The 23009-nt window shown below is 39.6% G+C and overlaps 1 protein-coding gene across 1 annotated transcript in view; it reads left to right on the top strand.

Moving 5' to 3' along the window:
- Positions 1-6000: 6000 nt before the first annotated feature.
- The window catches only part of BTBD3 (BTB domain containing 3), a 39133-nt gene continuing 22124 nt past the window's right edge, over positions 6001-23009 (top strand). Inside the window, exon 1 of the mRNA XM_022556489.3 lies at positions 6001-6153. The gene's annotated coding sequence lies outside the window, so the exon portion shown is untranslated. The remainder of the gene's footprint in view (positions 6154-23009) is intronic.

Below are 23009 nucleotides of genomic sequence, written 5' to 3'. Positions count from 1 at the left end.
GGCTTACTTTGGCTAATGAAACAGTGTCAACTTGATGTAATCAGAGGTTTTAAAATGTGCTTGGGTATTTTCACAGTTTCTGGAGGGCCACCACTGCTCTGAGAACACACCTGGGCTAGCCTACTGGAGACGAACAGACCACGAGGAGCAGTGCTGAGCTATTCCAGTTGACCATCCTAGATCAACTAGCTTCCAGGCACCCCCCCTGGCCTAGAAGCAGAACTGCACAGCAGACCCAGAGATTCGATGGAAGCAATAAAGGTTGTCTTAAAGCCACTAATTCCTAGAGTGGTTTATTACTGAGAGGTATTGGATATACCTGATATGTTAGGTACAGATAATCAACAATGACTGGAGTAGAAAACAAGGTGGGAAATTTTTGTCATGAATGTGAGGTAGCTCTTATACTGGCAGTAGGATGTTGAGTGCAAGAGTTAAACATATTAAATAAATGTAGGCATCATAGAAAAGTTTTGTGATCCCATTGTCAGAGGTGTTTCTCTATTAGGAGATTTTCTAAACAATCATAAAGTAAAAATTCCACAGAACAAATACAGAAGTGCCAACACACAACAGTTCTCACCAAGCACTGAAGTAAATCTTTACCTGGAATTGTCCATGTTACATCAGAACTCATGGCCTGAATAATCAAAGCTTGGAATTTTATTAGCAATTGTTAATTTTATTAAGAAATACTAGTGATGCACATGTGCCACGTATGCTATATATGCTACACCGCTAGTATGTTTCAGCATGATTTTTAAATGCTATTGGTTTCAAGTAAAGAACAACTGACACTGGTCTCATAATATTTAAGTTTTGATAATGCCTTAAATAAAACTAGTGATTCTCAAACTTAGTTGCATATTAGAATCACCCGAATTTCTTTTTTCATCCCAATGTCCAGGTGATGCCCTAGAGCAAATACACTAGAATCATGGCACCATGACACAGGCATCAACATTTTTTCATCTTTTTTCAGGTGATTCCAATGTGCAGCCACTTTTGAGAACCAACAACCTAGTCCTAGATCTGTGCTGTCCAGCTCGATAGCAACTAGTCACATGTGGCTACTAATTATTTGAAATTGCAGTCTGAATTAGGATGAGCTGTAAGAGGAAAATACAAACCAGATTTTGAAGATGTAGTATGAAAGCAAATGTAAAATATTTCATTAATAATTTTTTATATTTATTACATGATGAAATGATAATATTTTGAATATCTGGATTAATGCATTATTGAAGTTAATTTCACCTGGTTTTACTTTTTAAAATGTTACTAGAAAATTTTAAATTTCATATCTAGCTCAAATTTGTGGCTAACATTTCTTTCTTAGCACTGACCTAGACTGTCCCATTAAACTAGAATATAAGGGATATAAATAATTTTAATATTCATGTGACTTTACAAAACCTTGCTTAATGTAGTATGTGTTTACATTCTGGAAAACTGGATATAATTTTCTGTAGTGTAGGAGGTTCATTTTTAAAGAAACAACCCTCTATAACCCAGTACTGGGTTTGTCGCACAGTTTTTGTCGTTGCTTATGCAAAATAATTTACATGCATTTAATTTTAATGATTATACTCAATTTAATATTTTAAATGTCATATTGATGGAACGTTTACTTAGGATTTAAAACTACAGGTATAATTAAAATGTGCAAAAGTCATCTTATTGAAAAGTTGTGTGTCAATGACATTTTGTCAGTGGGATAAAATATTAAAGGGAGGTAGAACTGGAAAAAATAATAGATATTGTGCCTGCTAGCCATTTTATATTATATTTTGATTTTTCATGATCAAATATTCTTATAATAAGAAATACTTATATTGCCATTCTCTTTACTGAGTAGGCAACATTCTACTTGTGATACTCACCAGGTTGAATTCTTTTGAATAGTATTAATTTTAAAAAATCATGGAGAAAAAAAAAATCATGGAGAGAGGATGCTGTGTATAAATCTGTAGTGCAGAGCTATGTATTAGTTCTAATTTTAAACCATTTAATGTGAGCACATTGGTTAATTCTGCAAGGCACCATTCCAGAGTTGGTAATTTTTAAAACAAATTTGGCCCAGGATTTATTTTAACTTATTTCACATCTCCTATTATCATCATTATTATTCATCAGATGATAATTAACATCCATGGCTGGAGGCTATTCCTTTCAATTTTATTAAAACTCTTCCTTTTCTAGTATAGAGTTTCCTTTAATCCCAGATTAATTTATTTCCCACTCACTGTGGCAAAGCTCCTGAAATGAATATATTCACAAATTCTTATAATAAAATAACATCCTGATTATTTAAAAATTACTAAAATGCTGTGTATTTCCCCTAAATCACTTGCTTTTGTCAGTCCTGCAGTTGGCTTACTCTCATCCACAGTGGAATATTTCATTCTCAGCCAAAAGGAAAATGGGGGTCACATCATGACAGCCCTGGCTACAGAACAAACATGATGGCCATCTCTGTCCACCTGGCTCATGGTTTCCAACTCAATTATTCCTTGTCCTTTTATGAACTCCAATCCCCACTGTTTGTTATTGTCATGTTAGATTTTTATGTATTCTCCTCATAAATCTTCATGAGGTCAGGGGAATTTACCTAAGTTTTTTTTTTTTTAACTCCAAAGTTAAATTCTCCTTTAAACAAAACAACAGCCATGACGGAAAAAGAAAGAGGAAAAGAGGAGCTTTTACCTCTGAATGGCTTGTAAAGGCCCCTGCTGCCTCACCCTCTCTTATTATACCCTGTAAACTCTGAACTGAAGCAAGTGAGTCAGGGGAATGAGAATGTTATTTTATTTAACATTTACCAGCTTTGTTCAAACTTTTTTTAAAAGATGCTGCTCTACCCCATTGGCTTGTGCCAAACCAAACTGTGCAAGGTACAACTGGCTCAATCATTTATGCCCCTCCTAAGGCGCTTGCCACATTCTGCCTTACATTATAGCTATGGACTCATAGGCTCTTTGATCAATTCCCCGAGGGCAAGGAGGTTGCCTAGTACATAACAAATGGCAATATCTGTAGATTAAATGGAATATCTTATCCATTTTTGCATGCTCCCAATAGCTACAGGATTGTCCCAAAAGGGATTCAATAAACACACTGATTGAATGCTACATCATGCATCTACTCTGAGACTAAAAATTATTTCCAGTGTAAACTCTCCTTAGGTTGCTCCATCCTAGCAGCAAGTAGTTAATTGTACTGGCACTTAAATTGAAATAAAATGTTCAGACGTGAAATCATGTCACTGCTTTGCATGCCTGGTGTTTTAAGAGTACAACTAGAGTCTATCTTTAGGCTCATTAGGCATTTATTTGAAAATAATTAAAATATTCATACGTATCACCTTTTTGGTATATCATAGCTAGGGAGACCAAAATTGTGTTATCTCCTATATCAATTTTTAAAATTTAATAGTATTACCCAGTGAACTGAGAAAATCTCACAGTGCCAATATCCACACTCTCTCCTCTTTTGGTTTCTGCCTCTGGTATTCATTTACAAGTAATAGCAGTTGCCATTTATTCAGACCCTAGCATGTGCTGGGTGCTTTACCCATTTTTATTTAATTTGTCATAACCTTATAAGTTAAAGATTATAATCCCCATTTTTCAGATTCAGATGATAATTAACTCATGTAATCTTCATAACCTTGCAAGGTATATTAGTCAGGGTTCTTCAACTAGAGAGAGAGAGAGAGAGAGAGAGAGAGAGAGAGAGAGAAAGACCTATTTTAAAGAATTGACTCACATGATTGTGGAGGCTGGCAAATCCATAATCTGCAGGGTGAACCAGCAGGCTGGAGGCCCAGGGAAGAGTTGCAGTTCAAGTCCAGAGGCAGTATGTTGGCAGAATTCCTTTTTTTTTTTTCAGGGGAGGTCAGTCTTTTTCTATTTGGGCCTTCAACTGATTGGATAAGGCCCATGCACATTATGGAAAGCAATCTGCTTCACTCAAAGTCCACTGACTTAAATGTTAATCTCACCTGAAAAAAAATACCTTCGCATAAACATCTAGACTATGTTTGACCAAATATCTGAGTACTGTGGCCTGGCCAAACTGACACATAAAATTAACCATCATACAAGGTAAATATTATGATTCCATGCTACTGTAGGGGAACAAAACTTGCCACCCCAAAATGTCTGTTTGGTATGCAGATTTTTTTTAGAACTGAAAACAATCAAGGCCCAAAAGACTCAGGAAGAAATTCTGACCTTCCCCCCGTAATTGCCTAAAAATTTTAGATATAGGGCCTATTCCAGGAATAGAGCAATCACCAGAGATACCTGCGAAAAATATGGACTAGGGATGGTAGGGGAATAGGGCTTAGAGATCAAAGTCCACTCTGTGTCCCATTGTCTCTGCCTGACCCAGCAAACATTTACCAAACATTTATATGAATTGCCTTCTCCCCCTTTCAAGTCCCAAACCACGACCCATAACATCTTCTTTTGCCTTTAAACTGAAGATAATATTTAAGATAAGGGTGTCAGTCATTTTGGTGAGTTACTCCATTTTCCTGGCTCTCTGCCATGCACATATGTTATTAAACTGTTGTTTGATTTTCTTCTGTTAATCTGTCTCAATTGAATTCTTACACCAGCCAGAAGAACCTAAAAGGGAAGAGGAAAATTTCTTCCTCCCTGACATTACAGACGAACACAGTAAGGCTCACAGATATTGAGTAATTTGCATGACATCAGACAGTTTGTTTCAGAGCACCTGGACTTTATAAAAGGGGTTTTTGTTTTCCAAAGTCCATATATTTTTCACTACATATACTGTCTCTCAAATTAATGTTTTTTTAATTAAGTAGAAATGTATTCTCCCAGGACCAAACTCATGTTAAAAGAAGCATTTAGTGATTGTAGCTGTACATTTTAAAGGTCTAATTTATCCACTAATAAATATCTACCAAGGATGATGATCTAATCTAATGAAGCAGGTGTCTGTCATGAGAAACAATTCTTTACACCCAAACAGGCAGCGACAAAAACTAGGGAATCCTGTCCTTCACAATCTCACAATCTCTGAAAACGTTTCCATGCATTCTATTTCTGATGCCAACACTTGAATTCAGGACCCTTCTACTTCTACAGAATTTCACTGCTAGTCTTCACCTTATATTCCAAAATTCTGCATCTAATCAGACCGCCAGAAACGCCAGACCCTTCTCCCTCACACCTTTAGTATTTATCAGTTATCCACTAAAAAAAGCTGAAAATTTGAAGTGAAGCATCAAAAATCTTTTCCAGACGAGCTTCAAGTACCCTTCCTGCCACCGTTTTTGCCGTTCACTATGAAAAACACATTCAGATTAAACTTGTCCCCAAGAAGGTTCATGAGCTCGTATATTACTTGATTTTTTTTTTTTTTTGCAGTTTCTGCCTTTGCGTTGACCTTCCTCCCAGGTGAGCTTATCTTCTGACTCCATCTCTTACCCTTCCAGGCTTCTCAAAGTTTTCTCATCACCCCAGCCAGAGGTAACTCTCCTTCCCCAAACTGCTCAACAGTGTAGTTAAGGTTTGCAGTTTCAGGTACTGGATGATCTCTATTTATGCACGTTTCTCATCTGTTCAAAGAGAGGGCTGGATTCAGTGCCCGAAAAGGAATCCCAAAGCCAAATGCAATCGGTTCACCATTACCTGAGGATGCCCTGTGTTCTGCACAAAGGCTCTGCCAAAGTAGGTGCTCAATAAATATTTAACACCTTAATTGACGAATGATAACAGAGAAGAAGACTGCAACTGGTGAGACAAGAGCGAACTTGCTTCTCAGCGAAGGGTGACTTTTGGCCCTCTTCCACTTCCCTACGTTTCACAGGTCCAGGGTCACAGCCCACTACGCCACCAGACCCTAGGAAGGGAAAGGCACTACGCATGCCCGGTATCCAGGGGCGCCTCCGGGCGCGCAGCTCGCTCGGCCCCGCCCCTCCCGTCGCTCGGGTGCGCGCGTGCGCGGCCCCGCGGAGCGTTCCCTGCGTGCGGGTGCCCGCCGAGCCCGCCGAGCCCGCCGGGCGCTGGTTCCCCGAGTGCCCGGGCCGGGGCCTGAGGAGCGGGCACCGAGCCGGGGCAGCGAGCAGTAAGCAAAGCAGACGGCGGGCGCTGCCTGAGGCGACAAGGACAGCGAGCGGTGAGTGAGGGGACCGTGAGCGAGCGGGCGGGCGCCTCCGCGCGTGCGCAGCGTCGGACCGCCGGGCCAGGGGCGCGCTCCCGGCCGCGGGCCGGAGCGGCAGAGCTTGGCTGGGCAGGGACGGGGCTACCGGCCGGCGTCGGAACAGGGGTTGTGGGGGCGCCCGGATCCCCCGTCCCGGCTCGAGAGGCGCTGGCCGCGCGGGTGGGGTTCCGGAAGAGCTCCAGGCGGGACGGTGCTGGCCCCGCGCGGAGGTCCTGGCGTCCGGGCCCGAGGGCAGGGCTAGCTGTAGCTGAGGACGCCGGGGAGGGGCGAGGCGAACCCCCCGAGGCTCCTGCCGGCAGTACGGGTGCTCATTGAGTGCGCGACCCCCGAAGGTGGCCGAGGTCCAAGGAGGGGGCGCGGCCGAACAGCCTAGGCGTCGAGCAGGTGGCGGGGCCGCACCCCTCTCCCGGGGAGGCGTGGGTTGGAAACGGGAGCAAAGTTCCCTGGAACAACTTTACTGGGGCGCAGCCTGCGGGGCTCGACCGACACCCCGGCCTTCGCCCAGCCCCGGTGGCCGCAGGACCCCCGCGAATGCTGGTGGGCTTCTGCGGGTTCAGTTTCCTTCTGGTCCTGGAGCTCGTCCTCCAAGTTCTGAGCTGTATTCACTGCCAATTCGCTCTTAAAATAGATGTGTAAGTTTGGTGTTTCGGTAAGAAGGATATTTGCTCTCTTGGGAAGAAAGGGCTTATGTTGCCATTTTTTTTTTTTTAATCTCAAAGAAAGTATTGTTAGGGCATACCGGGGACTCCTATTTATCAAGAAATCTATTGTCCTGTGTGTGCTTGGAGAAAGCCAGCTAATTTCTATTATTAGCCGTAAAAAGACAAAGGGAGATAACTGTGCTTTCTTTTTTCCTTTCTTAGAGTACTGTAGTTCCTAAAACTGGCTGCACAAAAGGATCATTGGAGACTTTTAAAACTCTGCTCAAAATTGCACCCCAGACCAATTAAAACACGGTGTGTAGTTTATAAAGTTCCCTCGGTGATTCCAATAGTGCAGCAGAGTTTGGGAAGCGTAGGTTTAATTTAAGAAAGTCAAGATTTTAGTTTTGCGAAGTAGCGTTCAGTTTGTAACTGATGAGACGAAACTCTGGCTTCGTTTTCCATAGACAGGAACTCACAAAGAGTGGTTTGTTCCCGCCGGGGAGGGAGGGAGGGAAGCGCCTCTAATGGTTCAAACTTTAGCTGAACTGTATAATACGACTCGAGCGTCCAGACATTGTTCTAACTGGTGTTTTGAATTTCTTTTGGGCGTGTTGAATTTCCTAGTAGTAAGCCCACCTTCCTGACCCCTGCCGCACCCAAGGGGTTTCATCTTCTTTTAACCCTCTTTCCTCCTCCCTCCCCCGTTTCCCCTCTTAACCATCCCCCAGCCTCTGGGAGGATCCCCTCCCCCAGCATGTACCGACTCTGAGGGGTGACTGCAGGTTACCACAGCAACGGGTCTTCCAGGGGAAGTGGACGGGTCTACCTTTGGTTTTCTGAATAGGACTCTAACTTTTCTAAAGATTTTGAATGACCCTTTTCAGTTCTTGGCCTCAGCTCAGGTAAGGGTGAGTTCACTCAATTCCACTTTTTCTCACTAAGTAATTTCAGAATTATTTATTAATGCTGTTGTATGGAGTGATAATGCTAGCAGCTCTGCTCTTCTACCTTTACCAGTCTTTGCACTAAGAACTTGTGTAACAAAGTTCCAAAAGAGGTGGAAGCAACTTTTTTAATTTTTTTTTTCCTTTGGGGCACACAAATGTACGAAATATATGCATCATTTTTCTAAACTCCGAAGACATATTTAAGAAATTTTAAAAGTGAAATATAATCCTATATCCATGCAAAAACCTTTGCTAATTTGTGGCCCAAAAATGTCATTGTCAGTTTGTAAATTGTTTTGTTCCTAGAAAGTGCTTTGCCATGATTCTTTGCAAAAAGTTAAACCACTTGTAACGTTATACTTTAAAATAACAAAGGAAAGGCACAGTTTGTCTACAGATTCACCCACTCCTTCCCTTCCCCAACACACACACATCCAAACGAAGATAATTTTTTAAAATGTTCATTCTTTTATATTCAAAACAGATATTCCGCAGCCAACTAATTCCAGTTTACCTTGCAAGGAACTCTTAAAACTGTTCCACACAAAATAGTACAGACATATTTACCTGTCTTTAGGCTTTTTGTTTTTATGAAACCTTTCCAACTTTACTGTGTAAATAATAATCAGAATTCGATCAGTCAGTTCAAAATGGTTATGGTAGTATAGTGACTCCCAGCATCTATTGGGGATTGCAGAGGTTTTCTTTACTCTTGTGTTATGTGCTAGTTAACTTTCTGGTTATCAAGCAGATTCCGTAAGGCTCATTTTCCCCATTTCACTCTGAGAAGAAAATAATAGTGGAAAATCCTCTCTCGTTTGATGGACCTTGTAGTTCAGCAGTAATGCTGTGCAGCTAAGGCAGTAACTGCTCACCTAATCTTTTCATTCCATGTTTAAAAATTGAGGCCTTCTAAGCATCTACAGTTGAGAATTTCTGTTCTTTCTATGGTTTTTAAACATTTTAAAATGAAAAGCCACTGTCCTTGTTGTAGACATTTTGGGAATTACCAAAAAAAGTTTAAAAAAATAAAAATCACAGGTACATCCAGAAATAATCAGCTGTTCATGGGATGATATGCTTCCATTTGTCCCGTTTTATTTGTCTGCGTATATATACTTTTAAGCAAAATTGGCACTTTAATTTCATTTGTATTTTTAAATGCTGCCTTTTCGCTTAATATATCACAGACACTTCCTATGCCCTTAAATCTTCTTTGAAAATAAGATTTTTAATGATGGGTATGCCAAAGTTTATTTAGCTAGTTTTCTCTTTTTTGACATATTTCCATTTTCAGTGTTTGGAGGTATGATATTAAATTCTTGTTGCAAATCCTAGCTTGGCCACTTCCGATCTAAGTGACCTTAATTACCTAATTATTTGATTGTGCTTCCTTTATCCATAGAATGGGGGTAGTAATTGTGCCGGCAACATAGAGTTTTGGAGCGATGGAATGAACCAGATAGAGGAAGGTCTTCAACAGAGTCTGGCAAAGGATGTAGGCTCAGAAAGTAGTAGCAGACACACAGGCAGAGCTGGGGTAAATGCCCTTGTCTGAAAGTCTTACTGTCTCTGACTTGCTCAGGCTAGATTTATAGCAGAATTCCTGGGGCAGAGGTGAACTCTTTTATGACTCTTGAGGCCTTTTGCCAAATTGCTTATGCCAGAACACATCGATGCCCTTACACACTGAACGGTCTTTCCATAGTATCAGCACTCCAGTGTTTAATCTTTCCTAATCTATAAAAATGTGGTCTTATTTTAATTCATATTTTTTTGGTAACTAGTGAAATTAGTAATTTGCTTTTTATTTGTTCATTTTGCCTTCTGAGAGTTGTCCAGGTACTTTGTCCGTTTTATTGTTAAATGATGATTTTTAAAAACGAGTTAAAGTATCTTTTAATATAAAGAGATAATATATGTATAATTAAATATTCTATATATATTATATAACATATGCTCATAATATAAAGAGCATGTAATATAAATGTGCTCTTAATGTAAAGAGCATTGTGCCTTTATCATATTTGTAATTTTTTTTTTCCTCCACACCTCGTTATTTGTCTTTTAATTTACTTTATGGTGTTTTCCAAACAACAGGATATTTTTACTTTATGTAGTCAGCTCTCTCCATCTTGTCCATTATGACTTTTCCTTGTAAATATTTACGTTTGAAAATATAAACAGACGTGAGGTAAATGAAATGAAAATTTTGGAAATATATTAGACTTGTACATTTAGTTCTATATTAGTACATGGATGTGAATTGTTTTACAGCACCTTCTCCTCCTGAGCCAGCCCATCTAGTCTACTAGCACCATCTGTTAAACAGTCCATCCTTTCCTCAATGGGTTGTGGTCTTCCCTTTATTATATTTTAAGATCTTGACTAGCTTTTGGGTCTGATTCTGTTTTAGGTCTTACTTATCTATCATTGACCTCTTATCTTAATCAATATTAAATCTTTTTAAATGTACGTTTAGAATATATAAAAGTATCTGCTAGAGGAAGTCACACTGTTCTTTTAAAAATCATAATTATAGTCATGTGCTTTCAAATAAAAATTGTATTACTATCTTTATACTAATACATGCACGTAATTTAAATCGAAGAATACTAAAATACTTATTGTAAAATAAGTGGTCCCCTATCTCTCATTGCCCTCCACCCATCCCCTTAGGCTCCTCAGTGTCAGTCTTTTGACTGTTACTGGTTTCTTTTTCACTGGGACCACATACGAGGTCTTTTCCTGTTGGGTTGATCAGAGGGTGGTCATCAGGCAGCACCCTGCACTGAGGAAAGGGTCCAGCTGCCAGTGTTGGGGAGACATCTGGCTGGAGTCTTAGCATCCTCTTCACTTTGGGGAAGGTTCTGGTGCTCTCACAGTCCAAATACTTACCTGTTTTATCTACTCTCCCAAGAATCAGTCTCCGGTCTTGCTGGGCTCAGGCAGGGACTGTGGGCCAGAGCTCCACAGCCAGGAGGTGGGAAGGGCATCCGGGAAGTAAGGCTGCTAACTTTATTTTAGCCCGCTACCCTTTCTCCAGTTTTGAAGCAAACTGGAGTGCTTCTCAGCTTTTCTCACTGGTGGTGGAGCATTTCACTGTTAGGGCTGCTGAGTTGCTACTTGTCCATCTGCTTTCCACTTTCATGATTTTGTTGTAATTTCCACTACAGTTCTTCAAGTCCTTGCATCATTGTCTTCTGGAAAGAACTCTTTTTTATTATTATTATTATTTTTTGCGGTTCGCGGGCCTCTCACTGTTGTGGCCTCTCCCGTTGCGGAGCACAGGCTCCGGACGCGCAGGCTCAGCGGCCATGGCTCACGGGCGCAGCCGCTCCGCGGCATGTGGGGTCTTCCCGGACCGGGGCACGAACCCGTGTCCCCTGCATCGGCAGGCGGACTCTCAACCACTGCGCCACCAGGGAAGACCTGGAAAGAACTCTTTACTGCCATTCTTGTGGAGTTTAGAGAGAGGATGTGCTTGAATGTTTTGTTAAACGTGCCATCTTAACCTGGAATGCTCTGCAGATGAATCCTTAGAACTGAGAAATATCCAGTTATTTTGGTTCGTTGGCAAGGACTGTCATGTACATGTAAAGTAGTCAGTGTTTCTCTGAAGGGATGTGAAAAGTTATACAGACTTTCTGTCTCTTAACAGAGGTGTTTTGTTTGTTTGTTTACTCTTTATATAAGTCCTAATATTTATTGTTAGGGTTCTTCTTAGGTATTTATATTTTTGTTGCTGTTGTGATGGGTTCTTCAAATTGCCTATTGCTGACATAGACGGTTGTTGATTTTTGTAATTTTATTTTATAGCTGGTTCTTACTCTAAGAGCTTTGCAGTTTATTCTCTTGGGTTTCCTAGTTACGTAATGACACTTGTGTCTACTTTCTAATAATTATACCTTTTATTTTGGTTTTATGGCAGGCTGCACTAGTGTTAGCATTCTGGAACATTATAAAATACATCTGGAACATTATCAAATAGTAATGGCAGTAATGTGCAAACTTTTGTTCTTTAATAGAAAAAACAGTAGTACAATATTGGCTTTTGTTTTATCATAATTCCTCATCAGGACAGAGGAAATCTATCCTTTTATTTCCAATTTACCTAGAGGTATTTTTATTATTTTTTTTTAAGGGATAGGAATTGAATGGAATTCAATTAGCAGTAATCTGCTAATAGGAATTAGCAGATTACTGTTAGCAGCTACAGTTTATCACTGGTATTTCTTAACAGATCTACTGACTTGAGTCCCAAATATTAAACTGGAGTAAATCCTCCCTTCTGAATAATTCTTTAGAAAAATGAATTCAGTTTGTGACAAAATTAAAAGATATCACATTCAGTGGATATTCATGTCTTCTGTGGTGGGGGCTGTGTGGGATAGAGTCACCAGGGCTTTTTCAAAAGAAAATACTGTAAATTGCAGAATCCAACAATCAATTCTCCTCTTTACTCTTGGCAGCACTTGATATAATTGGTCATTCTCTCTTTTGATTTGATTTTTCTTCATTTGATTTTGAGGACACCACAGTCTCCTGCTTTTCCTTCTGTACCACTGGCTTTTCAGTCATTTTTTTAAAAACGTGTGTGGTTTTTTGTTTGTTTGTTTTCACACCAGCCTGTTAATTTGGAATACTTCAGGACTCAGTTCTTGTGGGACTCTTGTCACAAACAATTGTAAGATTTTAATAAAGTACCATGTAGCTCCTTTAGACTCCCAATGTGTATTTCCAGTTGAAGTAGGTCTCTTAAACTCCTGATGCATATGTCCAACTACTTTTTTGACTTCTTCACTTGAATACGTAAAATATACTTCAATTTTAAGGACTAAAACAGAATTTCTGATGTTCCTCTGCAAACCTGCTCTCCCTGTAGCCTGCCCTATTTTGGTGTCGGGGTAGCTCCATTTTTGGGGTTGTTCAAGCCGAAACCTTGGAATCATCCTGACTCTTCTCTTTCTCTCCCACTTTACATCCAGGCTGTTAGCAGATCCTGCTGCTCTATCTTCCAGATGTATCCAGAATCCTGTCTTCCAAATAAATCCAGGAGTTCAACCCCTTTTCTCACGTCTACTGCAGGCACCTTCCTCCAAGTCTCCAGCACCTGTTGCCTGGATGGTATGCAGTGGCCTCTCCTTTCTTCTTCCCTGCCTTCCTTTAATATGTTATTGACATAACAACCATAGGTTGCATATGCTTAAAACCCTTCTCTGACTCTCCATGTCACTCAGAGTACAAGTCGAGATTCCTCATAATGATTCACAAAGCCTGACACTTTCTGGTTACCAAGACCTCTGACCTCCTCCCCACTCCTCTCCCTGCAATGGAATGCTCTCCATTCCAGCCATCCTTACCTCCTTGCTGATCCTGGAACCCTCCAGGCACATTCCCACTTTTAGGTCTTTGTGCTGGGTTTTCCCTCTGCCTGTAGTATTTTCTCCCCAGATGCATTCATGGCCAGCTCCCTCACTGCCTTCAGGTCTTCACTGAGCTACCAACCACCTCGTCAGTGTTGTCTATGCTGTTTACAGTTGCAAACTGTGTCTGGTATCCCTCTTGGAATGCTTTACATTTTCCTTTCTCCATAGCATCTACTACCTTCTAAATTACCGTATGACTTATTTATTTATTGTTTATTTTTGGTGAATTCTCTTTTCCCGTCCCTGCTAGACAGTAAGTTCCATGTGGCCAGGTATTTTATGTCTGTTCATTAATGTGTCCCAAGTGTGTGGTACATAGAAGATGGTCAGTAAATGTTTTTTGAATAAATGAACATAGTCTGCGTTCTCCATTTTTTTTCCAACGAATTTTTCATAAAGCAGTGTAGTCCTTTGGCACCTGTGGATCTAGCATTGGTGATTTAGCATCCCATCAGCAACGGGGAAGTTGAAGAACATGTATAATTTATAATGGTATAATAATACAGAGAGTGGTTATGAGGATTAAATAGGATACTGTCTGTAAAGTGCTAAACTGTACCAGTGTGTAGGAAAGCCTTAGCCAACTGACTCGATTCACATCTGAATGATGTGAATTGAATTCTAGAACCTGCTCTCTTTGGATTTCTGTTTTTTAAGCAACGGTGGGCAGTGGGTTCACCTTGGGAACATTTCAAAATACAGGGAGCCTGAGCTCCCTGGTAAATATCAGTGATGTGCTCTTCCTTTGTTTATTCTTTAACCCATCTGTTAAAGTGGAATGCAACCACTTGTTTTCTCCTTTTGTGCTCTCTTGCTGTTCAGGACATCTCCCCATCTCTCAGTCTCCTTTAAGTCCTTTTATCCTCTAGCTGAAATAAGTTATTTTATAAGGTGATTTTGAAATCCTTCAGAGGCACAGAGAAGCACATAGTTGAACATGATATTAAATCCACAAAGTCAAAAGCTCTCAGGCCTTTAGCTTCAGTTTCCCGGACAAGCATGTGTTGTGGCCATCCCTGCAGCAACCATTTTGCTTACAGAGTTTCTAGAGTCCCCTTTTGTCTCCTTTAAATCTGAGAATACCTCAGAAACATCAGACTCCCTCTCCTCTTTTGATAGAGCAAGAAATATTTGTAGGCTTTTTACTGTGGCAATTACTGTGCAAATAAGGTGAGTCATGTGCCAGAAAAAGATGATTATTTTAGAGATTGTGAAGGCAGCCAAAGAATAGACAATAAACCAAAACCACGATGTATGTATCTCTAGAAACGTGTAAACCCAATGCCAGTAACCTGAACACAAAAATGTGAACATTTTCTTCAATTTCTAATTTTTTTTCCTCAAAAACTATCTAATTACTTAGTTTTTTAAAAATCTACTTTATTTTTCTCTAATAGTATATGAACAGGGGAGGTCCCCATATTCAGAGAGTGTAAACATTTTAGCCTCAGTTACCATACGCATTACAAATAAAATTTCACAAGCACCACATTCTGAATGTATCACCTGATGAATTTGCCTTGTCTTTGAACATGGGATCGTGGTGTTTATGCTTTGTTTTTGTTTTGTTTTACTTTTTTATACAGCAGGTTCCCATTAGTTATCGATTTTATACATATTAGTGTATATATGTCAATCCCAGTCTCCCAGTTCATCACACCAGCACGCTACTCCCCCGCCACTTTCCCCCTTTGGTGCCCATACGTTTGTTCTCTACATCTGTGTCTCAATTTCTGCCTTGCACCAGTTCATTTGTACCATTTTTCTAGGTTCCACATACATGTGTTAATATACGATATTTGTTTTTCTCTTTCTGACTTACTTCACTCTGTATGACAGTCTGTAGATCCATCTACGTCTCTACAAATGACCCAATTTCATTACTTTTTAAGGCTGAGTAATATTTCATTGTATATATGTACCACATCTTCGTTATCCATTCATCTGTCGATGGGCATTTAGGTTGCTTCCCTGTCCTGGCTATTGTAAATAGTGCTGTAGTGAACATTGGGGTGCATGTGTCTTTTTGAATTATGGTTTTCTCTGGGTATATGCTCAGGAGTGGGATTGCTGGGTCATATGCTAATTCCATTTTTAGTTTTTTAAGGAACCTCCATACTGTTCTCCATAGTGGCTGTGTCACTTTACATTCCCACCAACAGTGCAAAGGGTTCCCTTTTCTCCACACCTTCTCCAGCGTTTGTTGTTTGTATATTTTCTGATGCCCATTCTAACTGGTGTGAGGTGATACCTCATTGTAGTTTTGATTTGCATTTCTCTAACAGTTAGTGATATTGAGCAGCTTTTCATGTGCTTCTTGGCCATCTGTATTATCTTCTTTGGAGAAATGTATATTTAGGTTTTCTGCCCATTTTTGGACTGGGTTGTTTGTTTTTGTAACATTAAGCTGCATGAGCTGTTTATATATTTTGGAGATTAATCCTTTGTTGATTCGTTTGCAAATATTTTCTCCCATTTTGAGGGTTGTCTTTTCGTCTTGTTGGTAGTTTCCTTTGCTGTGCAAAAGCTTTGAAGTTTCATTAGGTCCCATTTGTTTATTTTTGTTTTTATTTCCATTACTCTAGGAGGTGGATCGAAAAAGATCTTGCTGTGATTTATGTCAAAGAGTGTTCTTCCTATGTTTTCCTCTAAGAGTTTTATAGTGCCCAGTCTTATATTTAGGTCTCGAATCCATTTTGAATTTATTTTTGTGTATGGTGTTAGGGAATGTTCTAATTTCATTCTTTTACATGTAGCTATCCAGTTTTCCCAGCACCACTTATTGAAGAGACTGTCTTTTCCCCATTGTATATCCTTGCGTCCTTTGTCATAGATTAGTTGACCATAGGTGTGTGGGTTTATCTCTGGGCTTTCTATCCTGTTCCATTGATCTCTATTTCTGTTTTTGTGCCAGTACCATATTGTCTTGATTACTGTAGCTTTGTAGTATAGTCTGAAGTCAGGGAGTCTGATTGCTCCAGCTCCGTTTTTTTCCCTCAATACCGCATTGGCTTTTCGGGGTCCTTTTTGTCTCCATTCAAATTTTAAGATTTTTTGTTCTAGTTCTGTAAAAAATGCCATTGGTAATTTGATAGGAATTGCATTGAATCTGTAGATTGCTTTGGGTAGTATAGTCATTTTCACAATATTGATTCTTCCAATCCAAGAACATGGTATATCTCTCCATCTGTTTGTATCATCTTTAATTTCTTTCATCAGTGTCTTATAGGTTTCTGCATACAGGTCTTTTGTCTCCTTAGGTAGGTTTATTCCTAGGTATTTTATTCTTTTTGTTGCAGTTGTGAATGGGATTATTTCCTTAATTACTCTTTCATATTTTTCATCATTAGTGTATAGGAATGCAAGAGATTTCTGTGCATTAATTTTGTATCCTGCAACTTTACCAGATTCATTGATTAGCTCTAGTAGTTTTCTGGTGACATCTTTAGGATTCTCTATGTATAGTATTATGTCACTTGCAAACAGTGACAGTTTTATTTCTTCTTTTCCAATTTGTATTCCTTTTCTTTCTTTTTCTTCTCTGATTGCCGTGGCTAGGACTTCCAAAACTGTGTTGAATAATAGTAGTGCGAGTGGACATCCTTGTCTTGTTCTTGATCTTAGAGAAAATGCTTTCAGTTTTTCACCATCGAGAATGATGTTTGCTGTGGGCTTGTCATATATGGCCTTTATTACGTTGAGGTAGGGTCCCTCTTTGCCCACTTTCTGGAGCATTTTTAGCATAAATGGGTGTTGAATTTTGTCAAAAGCTATTTCTGAACCTATTGAGATGATCATGTGGTTTTTCTTCAGTTTGTTAATATGGTGTATCATACTGATTGATTTGTGTATATTGAAGAATCCTTGCATCCCTGGGATAAATCCCACTTGATCATGCTGTATAATCCTTTTGATGTGTTTTCGGATTCTGTTTGCTAGTATTTTGTTGAGGATTTTTGCATGTGTATTCATGAGTGATATTGGTCTGTAATTTTCTTTTTTTGTAGTATCTTTGTCTGGTTTTTTTATCAGGGTGGTGGTGGCCTCATAGAATGAGTTTGGGAGTGTTCCTTCCTCTGCAACTTTTTGGAAGAGTTTGAGAAGGATTGGTGTTAGCGCTTCTCTAATTGATAGAATTCACCTGTGAAGCCATCTGGTCCTGGACTTCTGTATGTTGGAAGATTTTTAATCACAGTTTCAATTTCATTACTTGTGATTGGTCTGTTCATGTTTTTTATTTCTTTCTGCTTCAGTCTTGGAAGGTTATACCTTTGTAAGAATTTGTCCATTTCTTCCAGGTTGTCCATTTTATTGGCATAAAGTTACTTGTAGTAGTCTTCTTAGGATGCTTTGTATTTCTGCAGTGTCTGTTGTAACTTCCCCTTTTTCATTTCTAATTTTATTGATTTGAGTCCTCTCCCTCCTTTTCTTGATGGGTCTGGCTAATAATGGTTTATCAATTTTGTTTATCTTCTCAAAGAACCAGCTTTTAGTTTTATTGATCTTTGCTATTGGTTTCTTTGTTTCTATTTCTGCTCTGATCTTTATTGTTTCTTTCCTTCTGCTAACTTTAGGTTTTGTTTGTTCTTCTTCCTCTAGTTCCTTTAGGTGTAAGGTTAGATTGTTTGAGATGTTTGTTGATTCTTGAGGTAGGATTGTATTGCTATAAACTTCCCTCTTAGAACTGCTTTTGCTGCATCCCATAGGTTTTGAGTCGTCGTGTTCTCATTGTCATTTGTCTCTAGGTATTTTTTGATTTCCTCTTTGATTTCTTCAGTGATCTCTTGGTTTTTTAGTAACATATTGTTTAGCCTCCATGTGTTTTTTTTTACATTTTTTTTCCCTGTAATTCATTTCTAATCTCATAGCATTGTGGTCAGAAAAGATGGTTGATATGATTTCAGTTTTCTTAAATTTACTGAGGCTTGATTTGTGAACCAAGATGTGATCTATACTGGAGAATGTTCTGTGCACGCTTGAGAAGGAAGTGTAATCTGCTCTTTTTGGATGGAATGTTGTATAAATATCAATTAAATCTATCTGGTCTGTTGTGTCATACAAAGCTGGTGTTTCCTTATTAATTTTCTGTTTGGATGATCTGTTCATTGGTGTAAGTGAGGTGTTAAAGTCCCCCACTATTATTGTGTTACTGTCGATTTCCTCTTTTCTAGCTGGTAGCAGTTGCCTTATGTATTGAGGTGCTCTTATGTTGGGTGTGTGTATATTTATAATTGTTATATCTTCTTCTTGGGTTGATCCCTTGATCATTATGTAGTGTCCTTCCTTGTCTCTTGTAACATTTTGTATTTTAAATTCAATTTTATCTGATATGAGTATTGCTACTCCAGTTTTCTTTTGATTTCCATTTGCATGGAATATCTTTTTCTATCCGCTAACTTTCAGTCTGTATGTATTCCTAGGTCTGAAGTGGGTCTCTTGTAGACAGCATGTAGATGGGTCTTGTTTTTGTATCCATTCAGCAAGCCGGTGTCTTTCGGTTGGAGCGTTTAATCCATTCACGTTTAAGGTAATTATCAATGTGTATGTTCCTTTACCATTTTCTTAATTGTTTTGGGTTTGTTTTTGTAGGTCCTTTCCTTCTCTTGTGTTTCCCACTTAGAGAAGTTCCTTTAGCATTTGTTGTACAGCTGGTTTGGTGGTGCTGAATTCTCTTAGCTTTTGCTTGTCTGTAAAGCTTTTGATTTCTCCATCCAATCTCAATGAGATCCTTGCCGGGTAGAGTAATCTTGGTTGTACGTTCTTCCCTTTCATCACTTTAAATATGTCATGCCACTCCCTTCTGGCTTGTAGAGTTTCTGCTGAGAAATCAGCTGTTAACCTTATGGGAGTTCCCTTGTATGTTATTTGTCATTTTTCTCTTGCTTTCAATAATTTTTCTTTGTCTTTAATTTTTGCCAATTTGATTACTATGTGTCTCGGTGTGTTTCTCCTTGGGTTTATCCTGTATGGGACTCTGCGCTTCCTGGACTTGGGTGGCTATTTCCTTTCCCATGTTAGGGAAGTTTTTGACTATAATCTCTTCAGATATTTGCCCGGGTCCTTGCTCTCTCTCTTCTCCTTCTGGGACCCCTATAATGTGAATGTTGTTGCGTTTCATGTTGCCCCAGAGGTCTCTTAGGCTGTCTTCATTTCTTTTCATTCTTTTTTCTTTATTCTGTTCCACAGCAGTGAATTCTACCATTCTGTCTTCTAGGTCACTTATCCGTTCTTCTGCCTCAGTTATTCTGCTATTGATTCCTTCTAGTGTAGTTTTCATTTCAGTTATTGTATTGTTCATCTCTGTTTGTTTGCTCTTTAATTCTTCTAGGTCTTTGTTAAACATTTCTTGCATCTTCTCAGCCTTTGCCTCCATTCTTTTTCCCAGGTCCTGGATCATCTTCACTATCATTATTCTGAATTCTTTTTCTGGAAGGTTGCCTATCTCTACTTCATTTAGTTGTTTTTCTGGGGTTTTATCTTGTTCCTTCATCTGGTACATAGCCCTCTGCCTTTTCATCTTGTCTATCTTTCTGTGAATGTGGTTTGTGTTCCATAGGCTGTGGGATTGTAGTTCTTCTTGTTTCTACTTTCTGCCCTTTCTGTATTTCTGCTTTGTTAGTGTGACAATTCATTCTTTAAGACTTACCACTGCTACAGTTTATTTTATTTTGAACTGGAAACAGTCAGTACTGTTGGCCAAGACTGAATGGAAAGCATTGACCTGCCTCTCTGCTGCTGAATTGCACAATATCCCTTAGTTTAGGTTGTTAATGGATAGCCCAGTTGGAAAACACACCTTGTTTTTTATAGTTCTACAGCTGGGCTGAGGACCTGTATAAGTATTTGTTTTCATTGTGAAGATTTTTTTTTTTTAATTGCCACTTTTTCTTGTATTATCCAGTTTTTCGGAAGTGGTGATCTTGCCTACTCAGCACCAGCAAACACATGTACTCTGTAGTGAGGGACTGAGTTTGGCCTTCAGGCATTACACTGTAGGTCTCTGGAAAGACAGGGCTCACATCTAGACCGCCACCTATTTTCATACCTTTGTTCATGGGACGTGTAGTGGCAAGTCAAGTGTAATAGTCAAACTGCATTTAGATGTGTTTTGGGGGGCTTACTGGGGAATCACTTACATTCCTAGGAAGTCTAGAAAATGATAAAATTCTTAACTAGAGTTCAGCAGGCCTCTCTTCTTAAAATAATCTTACCGTCCACATTAAAAATATGAGAAGGGGCCCAGAAGCACCTCCCGCTCCAGATGCAGGTTCAGATGCCAAACCCGCTGTTCTAGCTGTTGCTTCCTCTTTTGCATAGCCCTTCCCCCCACCCCCATGTAAGACACCCACCCAGGCAGGGGTGCATCCCAGAGTGCTCCCTCCCTGTTCCTGGTTTCTTCCCTCATCCCTCCTGTAGCCTCAGGAGATGAGGTGAGTAGGAGCTAGAAGCTGGCCCGGCAGCTGGAACGGGAAGGGCGGTCACTCCCACTCCCTACCAGTCTCTCTGCAGACTCCCCACCCCTCCCCCGAAGGATTTCAGCACATATTTCAGTAAATGCTGTAGAATATCTTTACAGGAATTAATAGATTTTCTAGTTAATTTAACACTATTCAACAAGTATTTCTTTGGGACTTACGGGATCAGCCCATGCTTACCTGACATTCTGGGTTACTTTATTATCTCCTTTCTCCTGTCACTGCCATGAAAGACTCCTCAAAATGCCAAAATCAGTCCTGAACTCTGGGCTAGTATACAGCTCCCGACACATTCTCAAAATCGTCACCAGCCAGTGTTGTGCTCAACTAGGTGGGTGTTTGTTAGGGATGTCGATACCTAATGGTGTTTGGGTTGGGTTATAGGAAAATCAGATGCTTGAGGTCAGATCAACCAGTATTTTGATTTTACAGTCTTTCTATAATAATATATAATTACTGAATGTAAGGTAACTAGGAGGATCACAATCCTACTAACATGCACAGCCTCTAAAATCGTTTCAAGAATGAAGCTGAGGAAGTGTTTGAACACCAGCTTTTTAAGAAAAGGCAATTTTTAGGGCTTCCCTGGTGGCGCAGTGGTTAAGAATCCACCTGCCAATTCAGGGGACACAGATTTGAGCCCTGGTCCGGGAAGATCCCACATGCCACGGAGCAGCTAAGCCCTTGTGCCACAACTGCTGAGCCTGTGCTCTAGAACCTGCAAGCCACAAGTGCTGAGCCCACGTGCCACAACTACTGAAGCCCACGTGCCTAGAGCCCATGCTCCGCAGCAAGAGAATCTACCAAAATGAGAAGCCTGCACACTGCAACGAAGAGGAGGCCCCACTCGCCGCAACTAGAGAAAGCCCGCAGACAACAACAGAGACCCAGCACAGCCAAAAATAAATAAATATATATATATATATGTTTTTTTTTTTTTTAAGCAATTTTTAAATGAAAAGTCACTGCTGTATTTCCTTTGTCTGGACTTCTTCAAAGTCCTAACCTAAACTTTATTTCCAACACACTGTTTTCAATTACTTATTATAGAGGAATATTTTGATATTACATAATATCAAATACTGTACTATATAGAAATAGTATTTAGGAAGATATTAAAATGGTGTGTTGGAGGGGGAGGCAGTTTCTGTCTAATGTGTGTCTCCAAATGAAGGAAAAAAGTGAACAACAAATTCTCTTAAATGTTGGCAGCTGTGCTTACTTTGCAGAAGTTGCTACTTCTCATTTTCCTATAGCAGAGAGCAAACTATCAGAGAGAGAAACTTGCTTCTTGCTGGTTTATATGAAGCTAGAGACAGTTGTCTACTCAAAGTTCATTTAAATTTTTCTCTTAAGATCTTCAAAGAAGGTGTCAATTGATATATCTTGTACCTTGTATTTGAATTTTCTGAGGTTAGGGTAAAGCTAAGGTGCCAAACAATGTAATAGAACAAATAGAATATTAGCTCCTTGACTGCTGTTAATTTTTTTAAAGTATTTTTTAAAATTAATTAATTAATTTGTTTATTTTTGGTTGCGTTGGGTCTTTGTTGCTGTGCGCGGGCTTTCTCTGGTTGCAGCGAGCGGGGGCTACTCTTCACTGCAGTGCACGGGCTTCTCTTATTGCAGTGGCTTCTCCTGTTGCGGAGCATGGGCTCTAGGCATACGGGCTTCAGTAGTTGTGGCACGTGGGCTCAGTAGTTGTGGCGCACGGGCTTAGTTGCTCCACGGCGTGTAGGATCTTCCTGGACCAGGGCTCGAACCTGCGTGGCCCTGCATTGGCCAGTGGATTCGTAACCACTTGTGCCACCAGGGAAGCCCCAACTGCTGTTAATTTTTTGTGTGTCAGAGATTGTCATTTTCTCATGTCCTCCATTCTGCCTACCTAACGTGCAAAAAAATGGTTGAGAATTATGCTCTGAGAATTAATTATTATTTTCTAATAGAGTAGAACCAAAAAGCAGGTATGTGTAAAAACCTGGCCCTGATCACTTACAGTTTTTTTTTTTTTAAAGTATCTTCTTTGAAAACGTTTAGTAGCTTACCACAATCACACTTAAAATAAAATCCAAACTCCTTATGATGCCAGGTGAGGCATCAGTGGTTCCTATACTTTTTGACCTCAGGACTCTTATACTCTTGAACATTTTAAGAAACCCAAAGAGCTTTTGTTTATAGGGGTTATCTCTATTAATATTTACTGGAATAGAAGTGAAAACAGAAAAAAATTTAATCTTCACTTGTTTAAAAAATAAATGTTTTGATTGAAGCTTATGAAGAAAATCTGGCCTCACACATACAGCTGGAAAAGGAAGG

The sequence above is a fragment of the Delphinapterus leucas genome, chromosome 15, assembly GCF_059928025.1.
Source record: "Delphinapterus leucas isolate spDelLeu-1000000601 "Yukka" chromosome 15, BTC_Dleu_Yukka2, whole genome shotgun sequence".
In the NCBI taxonomy this organism is placed as follows: Eukaryota; Metazoa; Chordata; class Mammalia; order Artiodactyla; family Monodontidae; genus Delphinapterus; species Delphinapterus leucas.
This window is presented reverse-complemented; position numbering and strand designations above follow the sequence as displayed.